This window comes from Typopeltis vanoorti, chromosome 20 (assembly GCF_054136105.1).
Source record: "Typopeltis vanoorti isolate ZY-2024b chromosome 20, IOZ_Tvanoo_1.0, whole genome shotgun sequence".
Classification (NCBI taxonomy): Eukaryota; Metazoa; Arthropoda; class Arachnida; order Uropygi; family Thelyphonidae; genus Typopeltis; species Typopeltis vanoorti.
The window spans coordinates 27,301,622-27,318,763 of record NC_143568.1 but is presented as its reverse complement, the minus strand read 5'-3'; the positions used below and the strand labels follow the sequence as shown (position 1 = coordinate 27,318,763).

Sequence of the window (17,142 nt, the reverse complement as noted above, 5' to 3'; positions counted from 1 at the left end):
ATATCTGGATACACCCTATTGGGAAATTTCAGTTCTGTGCAGAGCTGTGTATGTAGTTATTTATTGAGAAATAAAAATACTTTCCAGAGTCGATTTTCAAACATTAATTCACAACACAGCAACAAAATTGAGCAAAAATGAAAGAAATAAAAAACATAAAGTATGAAGAAGTGAACAGTTATAAGTGACAGTTATTTATGAGCAGATATAAATGCGTCTCTTCCGTTTTTTTTTTAAGTTTTAAATTACATCGATATCACTGTGGAAAAACAATACTCCCAAAAAATTAATAAATACAAATGTAGGATGCCTTATACGGATATCTTGTCCGTGATCGAATTAATCAGTTCTAAATCATTCATACATTTTCAGCGAAATTATAGAATAAGCCTTTTACTTTATTAATAAAATAATTTAATATTATGGATATAGATATTTCAGATGTCTGAAGTATACTTTGAACGACTGCTAAATGAAAAACGCTGTGATAGCATGATGGTAGGATACACTCAACAGGAATGCAATCAATAATATATTAATTGAGTTAGAATAAGCCATCAAAATCCTGGAATGTGAAAGGCAGCTGGAGAAAATATTCTACCAGAAATGCTCAAATATACAAGCATAAAAATTTTACAGTGGCTCCCTTCATAATTCAGACGGACTGATCAGAGGGTTGAATTCCGGACGATTGAAATAGAACTCTCATAGTACCCATCTATAAAAATAAAAATAAAACTGAATGTGAGAATTACAGAGGAATTTCCCTATTGAGTGTTTCTAGGAAGATTTATACATGTATACTTGAGAAATGGCACAGAAAAATTGTGGAAGATAGTCTTGGAAAGAAAAAGCTGGATTCTGGCTAAATAGAGGCTGTCAGGATCAGATTTTCATTTTACAACAAATAGTTGAGAAATCATGGAAATATAACAAATATCTGTATTTAAGTTTTATGGCTCTGGAAACGGCATATAACAAGGTGTTAAGAGAAAAGCCATTCAAAATGCTACAACTATGTGGTGCAAATGGGACGCTATATAAGGCAATAAATGATCTACATTTGAGTTGTAAGTCATCAGTTAGAATTGAAGGAGGTACAGAAAGATACACAAAAATACAGAAAGAAGGGTTGATGTAAAATCAGGTGTGAGATAAGAGTATATATTATTTACATTTAATCATCATCTATATGGATCACATTATGAAGAAAATTGATAAACCTGACATCAAAATTGAAATCGTTAATTTCAGCTCTTTATTTTATGCAGATGATGTTATACTTCTAATTAAATTCAGTACAAGTCTGCAAGATTCCCTGAGTAAATTGAATAACTGTTATAATAGATTTGGCATGAAAGTCAGCAATAACAAGACAAAGAGAATGAAAATAGATAGAAGCATTGAAAATACAACTGCATTGTGAATGTAGAACCTATAAAACAAGTAAGACATTTTAGCTATTTAGGGACATTTTTTAGTGAAGATTATTATTATTATTATTATTATTGTTCCGGGAAACTCCAAGGAGTCGACAGACTCATCGAGGGAGACCCTAACATCATGTCAAGAACAACTATTCAACATTCACACAGTATCTATCATACCTTGCCTTGAACTCATTCACGGTCGTAGCACCCACAACAGACTCTGGAAGCTTATTCCACTCATTCACCACTCTCCAAGTAAAAAACCTAGCTCTAACACCCTTGTCAACCACGCTCTTTCCCAGCTTCCATGCATGGCCCCTAGTCCTCCCACCACCAGTCTTATTTTCAAAAATATCTTCTGGATCAATCTTATAAAAACCCTTCAGTAATTTGAATGTCTCAATCATATCACCCCCTCCTTCGCCTATCGTCCAATTTTTGCAATCCACAAATCCTCAACCTATTCTCATAAGGTTCATTCCACAGACCTGCTATCATCTTGGTCACTCGTCTCTGGACCCTCTCCACTTCCTCCCCATCACGAAGAAACCCTGGTGCCCATAACTGGGCACAGAAGTCCAGATGGGGGTCTTATCAAGGCTCGATACAGAGGAACAACAACTTGTTTGTCTCTGCATGTTAAAGTATTTTTCAGAAGCCAAGTGATTTGGTGAGCTGTTTTAGTCACTTTTGCAATGTGCCCCCTAAACTTCAACTCCCTATCCATCAACACTCCCAAATCCCTGGCCTCATCAATCTCCTGGAGTACGGTTCCACCAATGCGATATACTGCTGCTATTCTTTTCACCCCAAAGCGCATAACCTTACACTTTGCCACATTAAATTGACATCCATTTTTCCTAGCCCAGTCCTCCAAACTATCCAAATCATCCTGTAAAATTTTGACATCCTGTGCACTCACAATTGCTCTACCCAAGATGAAAAGCCAAACGGCTATATTTTTCTGGCGAGGAGCGACCACACCTTTGCAACGAGTTGCCGCGGTGTGGCACTACCAAGTGGTCACTTACGCTTGGATACGCTGACAGTTCGTCGGCAAAGAAACGTTACAGATCGTAGTTTTCGATCGTAGTTTCGCTTACTGGCTGAAAAACAATAAGGGATTTTCATCCCCTTAACTTGCTCTACCCAACTTTGCATCATCAGCAAGCAAGTGAACACTTCCTCTCAAATCCTTTCCAATATCATTGATGAACAAATTGAAAAGCAGTGGTCCAAGAACAGAGCCCTGCGGCACTCCACTAGTCACAAGACGTCTTTTAGACTCCACTCCTGAATAAACCACTCTCTGGTATCTCTCCTTCAACCACCCTCCTATCCATCTCACCAACCCTATATCTATCCCCATCTGCTCCAGTTTACAGATTAGGGTTCCATGTGGTATTATCCTGGAACCTCCTAATTATCTTGGAACCTCCTTTATGCAGTGGAACTATTTTCCCCTCTTTCCACCCCCTCGGGACTAACCCAGACCCGAGATGGTAAATTAAATATGGAAATCGACAACAGAATTAGTAAAGCTGGTATAGTAGGAAGTCAACTGGATAAATTTATATGGAATAAGAGCGAAATGAGTCAAAACACTCAATTAGCTATATACAAAAACAGCGTTCAAACCCATTTCAACTTACAGGTCTGAGAACTAGGTTATAAAAATAAAACGACTTGATCAAAGACTGGAGACCACAAATATGAGAGTTCTGAGAAAGATTAGGAGAGTGAACAGATCACATCAATCGCATTATCATATTATTAAAAAAATGAGGATATTAGAAAATAACGTGACACTGTTAACAGAGCTAAGGGAACAGGTACCGCCCTGGTTGGCCAAGAGACTGCGGGTTCAAATCCCGCCTAGGGATTCTACATGGATGTTTGTGATTGTCCTTCCAACTCTCTGTGGAAAAGGGCATCTGCGACCCTACCACTTCTACTGTCAACTGCAGTTGGCCCCTGCCGAGGAGCCTTAAAACTAGGAAAGAAACCAATGAACAAGGAGTCCAGTGGAACCCACAGCAATGTACTAGTCCGGGGGGGGGGGAAATAGCCCCATCTAGCCACCAGCTGAGGGATAAAAAAAACAGAACAGGTGGTTTGGCCAGGATAGTAGCAAAAAGATGCAGAGGAAGACCAACCTCTAGTTGAATTGCTACAGTAAAAAGTGCTTTAGAAGACTGAATTATGAAATCTGATAGTATTGGAGTCCTGACAGATAACAGACAGGATCTTATCTTCAGTCTTAGACAAATATCAGAGAAAACATTGGAATATGGAAAAGAACTGCATGCATGTTTTATAGATTTCGAAAAGACCTTTGACCGAGTTCCGAGTCACTTAATATTGCAAACATTAAAGTAAAACAAGATAAGTTAATAGCAGCCATACAAAGCCTCTACAAAAGTAACAAAAATTATGTAAGAACCTGTAATAATAGATCAAAAGAATTTGAATCAAATGTAGGAGTGAGGCAAGGCTGTATCCTCAGCCCTCTTCTCTTCATTATAGTAATGGATGACATTTTAAAGGCATGCCAAACAAAAAAAAAAGTTCCACCTAGGATACAGGAAACTGAAAGAAACTAGGATTTCACAATGGCTTTTGCAGTCGATGTAGTGATTCTAGCAAATACAGCTGAAGATTTGCAGTACAACATCAACATTTGGTATGAAGAAACAAAGAAAAGGAATATGACCATAAACATAAATAAAAGTAAAACAATAATCATATCTAGAAACCAACCAAAACACATAATAAAAATAGACCATAAACCATAAACTGGAACAAGTCCATTCCTTTAAATACTTGGGATCATATATACAAGAAGATGGTAGATTAGACACAGAAATTAACAACAGGATAACCGGGGGAACAAAGCTATTCTATGCAATGAAAGGCCCACTCCTAGATAAGAAAGAAGTCCCCCAGAATACCAAAATGGCAGTGTATTCAGTGTTTCTACCAACATTAACATATAGTTGCGAGTCTTGGTGTTTAACAACAGGAAACACAAACTACAAACGATTGAAATGAAATATCTTAGGAAAGTGGCACAAAAAACAAGACTTGGAGGATGTGTCTTATAGTTTGATTTCTTATTCGGTCTAGTCTTGTTGGGTGGTTTGGACATTTTAATCGAATGGAAGAAGGAAGAATAGCAAAAACAAAAACTGTATACGAAAGCCAGGAAATAGGAAAACGAAACATAGGCAGACCCAGGAAAGGTTGGCAAAAAGAAATTAAAGAAAAAGAAGGGAATTATCTGGAAAGAAGCAAAACAACAAGCCTTGGACAGGACGGCATGGAAATCTCTTTGGCAAAATCTCGACGCTTAAAAGCACAAGAGATCATAGACGAAGAAGACAGATAACAGATTAATTTGGAAGGAAATCGTCAATAGGAAGTTAGTAATTATGTAACTTTTTTCATGTAGTACTATCATAATATCTATATACCCCCTGAGGGTGAAACTCAGGAATTTGATGATGATTATGATTAAATTTTATGGATTTTCATAAAATTTAGTATGGGAACAGTTACTATTGGAACCTTGGTTTGGTTGCTTCTCCGGCGTTCTTCTGGTGTGGTCTGCTTCCGCTAAAAGGATTCTGGTAAACCGAACCAGGTAATTATTACTGTCGTAATTGCTAGTTGGAGATAATGTCAACCTGTCCTCTAGGTCAGTGCTTCCCAAACTTATGGATGTAAAGGTCCCCTTTGGAAAAATTAAAATATTTCGCGGCCCCCATGGAAAAAAAAATCGCAATACAGACGTATTATTATAATATTTATTGTATGTATATTCGATATAATTTATATTCAAGGTTTTGAGTTGATAAGCTTTTTTGTGCTGCTTATCAATACCTTTGAAATGAAACATACGAATAAGCATATATTTACTAATATTCATTAAGCGCCGAAATACGCAGGAAACAACATTTGTGAATCAACACCGATGTGTGATTTTTCTATTAAAATATAAAAAATAACAAAAAAGAAATAATAAAAATGAAATACGTTTCTTTTAAGATTAAAAAAAAATCTACTTAGTCTTAAAACATTTTAAATTTGTTTTCATTATTTCACGGCCTCCCCAACAAAACTTACGGCCCACAGTTTGGGAAGCGCTGCTCTAGGTGGTACATGACTTTCATTACTTGTATTACCAGTGTATCAGTTACAATTCACTAGAAATGGGGTCATGACTTCGGAACACGCTGTGTGTGTGTGTGTGTGTGTGTGTGTGTGTGTGTGTGTGTGTGTGTGTGTGTGTGTGTGTGTGTGTGTGTGTGTGTGTGTGTGTGTGTGTGTGTGTGTGTGTGTGTAGAAGAATACTTGCAGTTCATGATTCTCTTCTTCGGAACTACAAACGATTGAAATGAAATATCTTAGGAAAGTGGCACAAAAAACAAGACTAGACCGAATAAGAAATCAAACTATAAGACACATCCTCCAAGTTGCACTCTTCCTCGCTGCTCAGATAAACGCTGAGCAGCGAGGAAGAGTTTTCGTTGTTTTGGTTTTGGTTTTAGAGATAGAAGTCAGAAGAAGCCAAATCTGGGGAATAGGGTGGATGTTCCAACAATTCATAGTGCATATCCCTTAATTTTTCCATTGCCAAAACACCTTTGTGGGCAGGTGCATTATCCTGATGAAAGGTGTTTTTTTTCCTTCAAACCGGGTCTTTTCTCACGAATTTTTTCGTCTAGCCTGGTTAAAAGATCGGAATAATATTCCCCGGTTATTGTTTTACCCTTTTCAAGATAATTAATAAACAAAATGCCTTTAGCATCCAACACACCGATGCCATGACCTTTCCTGCTGATGGAACCGACTTTGTCTTCTTTGGCGCTGAACAACCGGCTTCTGTCCACTGATTTGACTGCTGTTTGGATTCTAGTGTGTAATAGTGAATCCAATTCTCATCCATAGTAATACATCGACGCACAAAATCAGTTTTATTCTTTAAAACGCTCCAAGCACTGTTCAGAGATTTTCATGCGAGTGCGTTTTTGATCTGCCGTGAGCAAGCATGGCATCCATCTTGTGCAGAGCTTTTTCATATGCAATTCTTCATACAAAATATATCCTACACGTTCTTTTGAAATTCCTATAGTCTCAGCACTTTCACGCACTTGGACTCGCCGGTCATCCAATACCATATCGTGCACTTGATCAATGATTTCTGGTGTTGTTACACTTTTTGGACGTCCTTCACGTGGATCACCTTCAAGGCTGGTAAAGCCAGGTTTAAACTCGGCAGTCCATTTCTTAATTGTCGAAAACGAAGGAGAAGAGTGCCCATAAACTTTTATGAACTTTGAATGAATTTCTTTTGGCGTTAAACCTTCTTTTACAAAGAATTTTATAACCGCACGATACTCAATTTTATCCATTTCAAGGGATACAGACAACACTTTTGCTTCAGACAGCTGTATAAAACAAACTACTTGATAGAATGACTTGCAATGTTACATTGATGCTTATGATAGATTTACCAACTTAGAAAAAAAAAGAAAAATCTTGCCGATAGTGTGACATCTATGGTCGAGGCTGAGAACTTTTCAGAACATCCTCGTGTGTTATGCAATTCTTAAATGTGCATTATGTTTAATTTTCAGACTGATAACTCTGAGTAAAAATTTCAGCCTATCTGTTGGAGAATCAACTTTCATTCAATTTCATTACTCTGGTTATGCTCTTGAACCACTTGTGGTAGTTCAAGGGCAAGACTCTGACTTAGTGCTAAGCCTGCAGCTGCAAAAAATAAATAACTACCAATAAATCCAGATCCGATTTTGATAGGCCAGATTCAGCCAAATTCTCTTGCCATAGCTACTGAGTACAACCGGCACCTCTTCCGCATCTGCTAACATTGTAGCATCACCCAAAGATAAGACTGACCTGCTGGTATTCTTCTTGTAGAGATGCCCAAGGAAAATCACTTCGCAATAGATTAAAAGACGGTGATTTTCCCTACCCCCAAATTGTATGAAAATTGTCGTCCAGAATTAACTCTCCTCCTATATTGTCTTTACAAGATATCACATTCGATCTATCCCCCCCCCCCAAAAAATGGATTCTGCCACTCTGGCTTATCTTTTGGCCGACATTATCCACATTTCGACACATGACATTGAAAGGCTTCGAGAAATTCGAGTGGTTGCTATGTACATTTGCTCACTTCTCCTTTGGCCTCTGTTCTTCGCCACTAGGTTGCCAGATTCCTCTTTAGTTCTTCATTACGTCTCATCATAAAAGGTTTGGTAAGAAATGATATATATATTTCCCATCAATTCCGGACTGCTCACGGGACGCACTGCTTTTACTCAGGCTCTTCCTCCTGGATATGAATGACTGTTTCTTTTTAACCTCAAATCCTATCAATAGTTTTGTTGATGACAGCACATTTCATTCTATTCTTGTTTTTGAGAAACCTTTAGGATTTCCCAAACACTTATCACTTTACCATGTTCCGGTAGCATGAGGACAACCTAGGGAATTTAAATTATCCCAAAATACAGTCCTTTCTTATTATCTTATGAAATATAACCCAGAAATGACTCGTATACCTCTAGCTTTTCTTGACATAAACACGTCACACAATGGCTTCATTATTTTTATTTATTTATTTTATTTGAGACATCCTCTCACTTATACAACTGGTAACACTGTATCCTTGTCTACACAGGGCACTGCTATATGCTGTATGCTATATATATAAATATTATTTCTCTTATAGAGATATTTTCATGTGCAATGTTTCACTGAATTGGCCACACATCATTCCGCCAATTTGTCTGTAAGTGCTAGTATACATTTATTTACTCTCCAGTCTACCAAATCAACTCATCCTTCTCCTTTATATCAATCTGCCCTAGTTCTTTGAACAAGCACTCCTCCTGCTATTTTTCCCCAAAATTAGAACCTACAAGTGCTCAAAACATATCAATAAACATATTTTTACTTTCTTTTGAACTTCTTGCTCACGTAGGGTATATTTCTATTGTACGTTTTGTGTCTTCTGTGCGAGGTTGATTATTAAAAAATAACACACACACGCACGCACGCACGCACACACGCACACGCACGCACGCACGCACGCACGCACACACACACGCGCGCGCGCGCGCGCACACACACACACACACACACACACACACACACACACACACACACACACACACACACCTAGTAGCTTTTGCCAGTAGGAAACTTTTGAGTTAGATGGGGAGAGATGTACTCAAGTGCTGTAGGCAGCATCCAAAGTCAATGGAAGCTATGATTAAGTTTAACACACGTGAACCACAGTAGTAGGTTTTTTATTGCGTAAATATTTCGTCCTGGGTATCTTAGGACATCATCAGTACATTCTTAGTATTGCCTTACTGTACTGATGATGTCCTAAGATACCTAGGACGAAATATTTACGCAATAAAAAACCTACTACTGTGGTTCACGTGTGTTAAACTTAATCATGAATTCTTCACAGGTTTCTCTATATAATCAAATGGAAGCTATGCCTACACTGTTTTCACCTTTTCAGTATATGTGAGAACTAATTATCAAGTAAAATGATGATAACAATAGGGGTTGAATTTTTCAATTTTTCTGTTGAGTTGGTATATAATAATTTCTTTCTTCTCCTTGGAGTATACCGCGAAACCCCAAAATGTAGAACTCGAAAGCTTACGTGGACCAAACAGAAATATTCTCAAAAGCTGTTGGAGGGACAAAACTCGTATTCAGACCTTTACACTCCGCATACAGTCGTAGCTGCACTATTTTTTTTTCTTCAAAGAGATTTCTTATTAGAAAATTCTCCACTTACTGAAAGCTTGAAGTGAAAAAGTTTCATGTTTGGTCTAATTAGTGTGTTTTCGGATTATGTAAAAAATAAAAAAAAAATATAATATAAAATAAAATAAAAATAGTTATTAATCATGTCCTCGATTGATTAGTTTTTTTAAAATAAATAACTGTTATATTTAGTCGTCTTCAAAATATTTAAAATTTTTGCACACTTTATGTCTCAATAGGTTTACAACCTTTGGTGGGTAGGATTCACATAAAAAAAATAAAAATATATATATAACAAATCGAATGAATTATTCGAAGATTTTCAAAGTTTATTATATGGCAGAGTACTCCGTTCTAGATCGTTCTTTCCGAAGCACTAATTCAGAATGAAGATTCTGAAGAAGAACTAAGCGAGTTCCTTTCGCAGTAAAACTGCGAAAGGGTCTTACTCAGCCGGTTCGTCTTTAGAACGTTGCAGTCTCATTAATTAAGTTTACAGCTTAAGGACTCTGTCCACAATGTTAATATAAACGTTTTTAATATATACTCACCTTTGAGTATAACTTTGTTAATAAGGCAGTTCGGTTGTTTGTAAAAACGGACCCAACAGAGACAGATTTAGCAAAGTGTTCGGAATGATGCACTGCAATTGCTTGCTACACAGAAATTATGCAGAAAAGGTACGGCAAAGAGTGCAGATGGAGTTGGATATAATGTGCAAATTTTTAAAGAAGTCTATTCTTGCTATCATCTCAGTCCCTGAAGATGAGTCTTGAGCCTAGACCCCCCCCCCCTCCTCCCACAAGTTATGCATATAGTGAAGCGTCCTCAGACGTTTGCCGCATTTCCCGAATTTGAAGAATTTGTTGATGATGATCCAGCATCTATTTCCTCCGATGGATTGTCCAACTAATAAAGTAGCAGCTTTGAGGAATTAATTTTGTAATTCTTCAAATTCTTGTACAACATACAAATGCAATTCTTGTACAGTCTACACGAATTTTATAATTTGTACATTGTATTACTTCACTATACAAAGAGTAAATATAACAAAACAGACATACAATTTTTAGCATTCGGTTATGTTAATCGTTGCCGATATTGTTATGTCGTTCATATTGTGATTTCCGACTTACCACAGGTTTATCGGAACGGAACCCCGTCGTGAGTCGAGGATTGACTGTACATGAAGAAAGTACGTTATAGGTATTTACATCCTTGCAGAAATTATGAGTATTTAACCAATGCTTGCGAGAGCATATTACACAGCAGTATGAATCACCTTACGATTATTCACGACTGGTTATTTTGTATTTCTTCTCGCTGAAATTAATCATATTGAAAATTGTATTCGCTAAATACGAAAATCCTATTTGATACAAGCTAACATCCGATAAAGAGGACTTATGAACTCACATATGCTGCAGTATTATTCATGCTCGTATATTATTTAAATTCTCAAGCAGCAAAGATAAAGTGCTTTTGTTGTGCAAATATTAATATGTAATGTTTAAATTATCACCTTCGTCTTCGGATTCTGGAGGCGGATCGCTTTGTTCCGCTGTCATGGCATAGTCTTTAACACATAGTCCAGATAAATTGCTCCATCTAAATGCTGTTGTAAAATTCATAAGACAGTAATTTATGAAGATAATGAGGAACATTAGAAACAGCTTTTCTTATGGTCTCTAAGGACGTTTGAGTAAACATCTGAGGGTGCATATGCAAGTTACTTAGGACTGCTTGACTCTTATATCCATAGCTTGTCGATCACTACCGCCTCTGGGAATGGTGAAGCGTGAAACAGGTGGATTCAAATGGATATTGATTAAATCCTTTTCTCTCTCTCTCTCTCTCTCTCTCTTACACACACACACACACACACACACACACACACACACACACACACACACACACACACACACACACACACACACACACAGATTAGAACTTTCGGAAATAATTATTGTTTATGTTTGTCTTCAAAAGGAGCTGGCCGTTCAATTTGCATTATTTCTAACAAAGAAAGGAATGTGAAGATTTGTGATGACCTAAATGTTATTCAGAAACATAAAGTTAATTTTGCATAATTCATTGGGTTTGCGTGATGTAAATGCCGAAGTTTGTGAATAAAGGATTTTTGTTCTGTAGGACAGGTGTTTAAATGCACTTAAGGGATTCGGATATGTATAAATTTAAATCACAAGTCATCCACCTAACATCATAAGTGCGCATATTTTTTAGATCAAAAGCCAAAATTTTAATCGTCATATTCTTGCCTAAGCTAGCAACCAGAAAGATGACACAATCAGTGTACTAATTCAGCTGAGATATTGCAGATTTCAGTAATTGTGCAAAATAATAATGAGAAGAAGTAGAATGTGAATGCAAAAAATAGAATAAAATAATTCGTTCTGTAGCCCTATAATTAAAAATAAAATTAACCTTCTTTATTTTACAAAAAACAAAAAAGGAAAAAATACTGGGTTAAGGTCCTCCCCCCCCCCCACTTTCGCCTGATTAAGTGCGTCAGTCTCTCTCTCTCTCTCTCTCTCTCTCTCTTTCTCTCCCCGAAGAAATTAATAGAATTTAATGATTTCATAATATTTTTCTGTAAAAAAAATTTCTACACTGTAAAAGTTTGTATTATATTTTAATTTATATTGCATTTTTACGTTTTTGAGTACCATTTTAATAATTATAGGTCTGTTATAATTATTAAACTATGAACTTACCTGGATCATTGTTAAATAGCGATAGTTCCTCTTCTTGATTAGGTACAGTAAAATCTTGTTGGCAATCAGGAACAAGTTGGTCATTAAATGGTATTTTATCTTGATTATAAGTCTCTTTGTTGAGTTGTTCGTCGGACTGATCATTCAGTCGATAATTCCAGTCACTAAGCTTTTCATTTTCAAAATCTCCACTCGATGGATCTTCTCTAGTTTTGTTCTCATTCCATATACAAATATTACTTATAATAGAGTCGTCTGTACTGCCGTTTTGCATATTATAGGAACTCTCAAGTGTGTTTCTTAGAGCTTTTATTTGTTGATCGCTATTTCCCGAATTTCGAGTATTATTTTTATTATTCTCCACTTTATTTTGATTAAATATAGTCACAGGTGAACGATGCATTCGGCCTTCTTGTTTGACTCCATTTTGTAGAGAGACATTTTCTCCTTCGCCTATAGTGCCAAAATGGGAAACAGAAGAATGGTTTGTATTCTCTTTACAGATTTCACAAGAACGTATTCGTATATTACTTTCTATTTCTGTGTTACAATTACTTCTATTTTCTTTTACATTTTCGTTTCGATCTATATTTTCAGCTACTGAAGTAGACGTCTCCACTGCTTGAACTTGACAATTGTTGTTTTTATATTCTTCTGTACAACACAAGTCCATCAAATTCTGTGATTCCGATGCCGAAATGTTACAGTTCCATTTAGAATGTATATCTAGACTGTGCGGTTGAAGAGGTTGGTGGTTACATAGATTCTCTTTGCGACTTATGTCTTCTCTATATGGTGAAGAACAGGATTGTATTAAATTTCCTGTTCTTTGGAATCTGTCTTGATTACTCAGATTAAAATCATAAAGTTCTCCATTCCCCTGTGTGGTAGCTACGAAATCCTGAGATATAAAGCGTTCTTTATTTGGCAGTGTTGTCGACTGAAGTCTTTTCTTTTGGGAAAACTGAAAAACATCGTGTTTTATTTTAATGTTTTTTCTATAATGGTTATTGCTTCTCCTTTCTGTTTTGCTGTTTCTAGTTTTGAAATAAATATCAGAGTTGATACGTTTAGACATACCTTGATACGTTTTACAGATATAAAAAGGTTCGTTTTCTTGCAGCGGTTTTACAAAATGAAACCATTTAAGAATATCTGACTTTTCTCCAGTCCTAAATAAAAAACAGAATGCATTTTCTTCTGAGGATTCTATGACTACTGATTTTCGGTTATCACTGATATCATCGCTTACATTATAAAATGCATTCAAACTTTCTGAACCAGAGACGTTATTTAAAGAGTTAAAGAGAATTTCAGCGGTGTTTTCTTTCTGCGTATCTTGATTTAAAATTTTCAGACGAGCTTGTTCCATAACGTATACATCACTTGTTCTATATGCAGTATATTTGGAGGAATCGTTTTCTAAAAGAGAATGAATTGCTCCAGAACCAGTCAGCGTATTGTTTAGAAACCCATATTTAAGAAATTTCTTTCTTAATCCATTTCTATTTGATCTAGTATTAAAAATGCATGCAAAAGTTTCTAATACAGCTGTATTATTCCTATATTTTCTACTGTTTCTTATTAAAGCGTTTACGATTTCGAGTACTCTTACAGATATCTCTCCGTCAGTTGCACCACACAGAAAGCGCCTAAAGAAACGATGTATATTTGAATTTCTTTTGGCACCATATTTTTCTGTTGTCGTTCGATAACGATCCAAAGAAGTGCTTACGCAACAAGAATCATAAATGCCACTATTGTTATTAAAAATGTTCTTCAGAGGAAGGCTGTATCTGACAAGGCTTTCATCTCCGGAATGACAAGACTCTGAATAGAAACGCTGTATACACTTGACGTCAGGATAATGATCTGAAAGCGGAAATAATGACATCTTCGTCTTCAAGTCGTTTATTTCGCGAAGACTTAAGTACTGAGTACAAAGAGAAGTTTCTTGTTCAAAGTAATGTTCTTCACAGTTCTCGGTCAGTGATGTATATTCCTTGTTGGCAGCGCTATTAACTATTGCACAAAGTTGCGTAGGTAAATGATCTGAAGCATTATTAAACTGTCCATGACTCTCAACTTTCTTTAGATTCATGTCAAGGTACCGCTGTCCATTAGAGTCAATGATATTTATTCTTAAATCGAATGGAAATAGAGTGTTCTTTAGTGCTTTCGAAGATAACCAGTGGTAAAATAATTCTGGTGGTAAAGTAATAAAGCAATTTCCTTGCGAAGTAGAATAGAAATCCTGCGAAGTGAAAGATCCAGGATTATTTAAGTTTCTGCAGAGCTTTTTGTTATTGTACACCTCTTCAATTTTCCTCTTTCGTTTCTTATTTATTTTGCTTTCCTCCTGAGTGATCATGACTTTAATTCTGCCTCTATCATAATCAGGATTTTCACAATAGGATTTGTTTGAGGGTAAGAGATGTGAAACAAGATGGTGACCAGATTCTCGCATGCGCTTGTTTAAATTCATCTCGAAACAGTAATTTTTATAATACGCTGTTTCATTTCAGAAATGATTTGTCGATCCTGAAACACAAATTTAATAATTTATGTAATATATTATATAATTATTATTCAATATAATTTAATGCAAAAAAGTCATGTGATCAAAAATTAAAGCAACAGTCGCCAACTCTCTAATATCACCATACTGTAGTGCTATTTCTGGTGAATTAGCTATTTTTTTTTTTATTTTAATACCAAACGTAATAAATTATAGAAGCATCGCAATGCGGCTGCGATTACAACTGCAAGTTTTCAATGCTTTTTAATAGGAATTCAGTGATTCCATATTATTCATAATTAGCATAAACAAAACCAACAAAGTGTCACATTAGTAATATTAACGGCCTCTTTTAAGGGATACCGTTGACCTCTTTATTACGGCAATGTTGGGAACAAGCCACACATAGATTAGGAATCTACTAAGACTTAAAGTCTCATGAACTAAATAACCATGTAAATAATAATAAAGAGTTTTCTTATGTCGTACTGTTTATTTTTTGAGAATTTTGGATATTTCGCTGTATTTTTTACTTATCAAAATAAACAAATCCAAATATGTAAGTTTTCCTCTTATTTTTTCAATTAACCATATGTAATGAAGGAAGACTCTCCGCAACTTGCTAGGAAAAGAGACTTGGGTCCAAATCTTATATATATATATCAGTGGCGTCGCGTGCCCATTTCGGTTGTGGGTGTGCATGTGGGTTATGCAATACGTGCTACAAATTTCACGTCAATTTGACCGCATGAATGGCGTGCGTCCGCAGAAAATTTTCCAGGGGGGGGGGGGTAAAGCTTGGAGACAAATAATTATATCAATAAATTTTTATAATTATTGATTTAATTAAATAATTGCAACGTCTTTTAGCATTTTTTATGTAATTATTTATCGATGTAAACTATAAATACAGTACATTATTTTCATTTTACATCGATTTTAATGATATGTAATTCTTGGAAAAAAAGTATTCAGAATTAATAGAGTTTTTCGGACAATTTGATATATAAAAAAATTGACCGGCATATTTTATTAAAAATCAACTAATTAATTAATCCTAAATTAAATTATTTCAGTTTAAAAGCAAAAAAATCATAAAACTAACAAGTAAAATAATATGAAATTACATACACTTACCTTTTAAAAATGTATTTTTCTGTTTAAATTTGTTTCACTATAATTTTGCAATTTACCCTTCACTCAGTGATTCACTAAACACAGAGGGCAAACCAACTGGTCTCGCTGTTCACAAATCAGAAAAAGATGAACCAAAAACAGAAAGACGTGTTTTATTGCTGTAATAAAACACGTGTTCTATTGCTACCCCGTAGTGGGCCGAAACAGGTCAACTCATAATAAAATTTTAAGACAGAAAAGTTCATATGTAAGCTTATAAGACATAAGGTTACATATCTCACTCACTTTTACGATTATAATTTGTGGAATTTTTTACTCGAGTCCGGGGGGGGGTTCCTCGTTTGTCCCCTTCCTCTCCAGCCCCAATGATTGCATTTTTATCGATATGAAAGTTTTAAGAGTGCATAGCGCATCAGTGCTCATCTTAATTGGTCCAAATGCAATTAATTGCAGGATAACTTTGAATACTTCTGTGTAGAGTGGGGGGAACAATCTGTTTATTTTAAGATTTATTAGAAAACAACAAGGAAGGAGAATGTTATAGTTGTTTGGTATATTTGAAATACTCAAAGATGAAAATATGTGAACCATCATTTATAAGACATGTTAGAATAGGAAATGAAAAGAAAGAATAAGTGTGAGTAGAAATACTTTCATTAATGGTAAACGAATTATTAATAATTAACATTTGTGATATGTGGATCCTATAAGTTGCTGGGTAGAGCGAATAGCTCGATCCTATAAAGTCTAAACAATAAGTGAATTTATGATGGCATAATTAAAAAAAAAAAAACTTACGAGGAGACAGAGAATGGCAGGAATAAATATCGTTTGATGGAGTAGCAAATGACCTGGTAAAATTTGTTGCTCATGTTATGTGTATTTCTCTGGTTTGTGTATATTTCCCTCCGTTTTCCAAGAAATTTCTTTTGTCTACTGAGACTCGGTATACATATCCGATCATTATCGGATTTATCCACACTTTCCAGAATCCTACATTTTTTTTTTTTTTTTTTAAGTATCAGCAGTTTTTCTGTCTTATCAATCTCACATATGCTGGTATTTTGTTGTAGATAAACAACGTCTTATAATACACAGAATATTCATTTTTATTCAGGAATAGATATGTTTTTTTTTTACTGTCTATTGTTTCCGAAGACTAGAATAAAAAATGTCTGTATGTCTCTATACCGTTAAAAAAACTTGCAACCTCAACAGATGCTATACTGCATAGCAAGAGAAACATTTCGGTTTTTTCTCCTAACATCCACTTTCAAATTTTCAGTTCCAGAAAACATGTGTAACAGCTGTTTGTAATAAAGCCATCGGATATAGAAGCTCCACTTGTGACAAATGAAACATTCAATTGGATTGGTTGACACAATAACCAATCACAGCCGCTAGGTGATCTCAAAATGTTAGCTCACCCAGTCTCGCCTTCTCAGCGCTTTAAAAATACTAAAACGCTAAGAATTTGACCCGCTGCGCCCTCTTTACATCTTTT

General features: G+C 35.6%; 1 protein-coding gene across 12 annotated transcripts in view; it reads left to right on the top strand.

The window, feature by feature from the left end:
• Positions 1-17,142, top strand: part of LOC150095297 (CYFIP-related Rac1 interactor B-like) — a 587,095-nt gene that overhangs the window by 326,721 nt on the left and 243,232 nt on the right. The gene's annotated exons all lie outside the window — the stretch shown is intronic.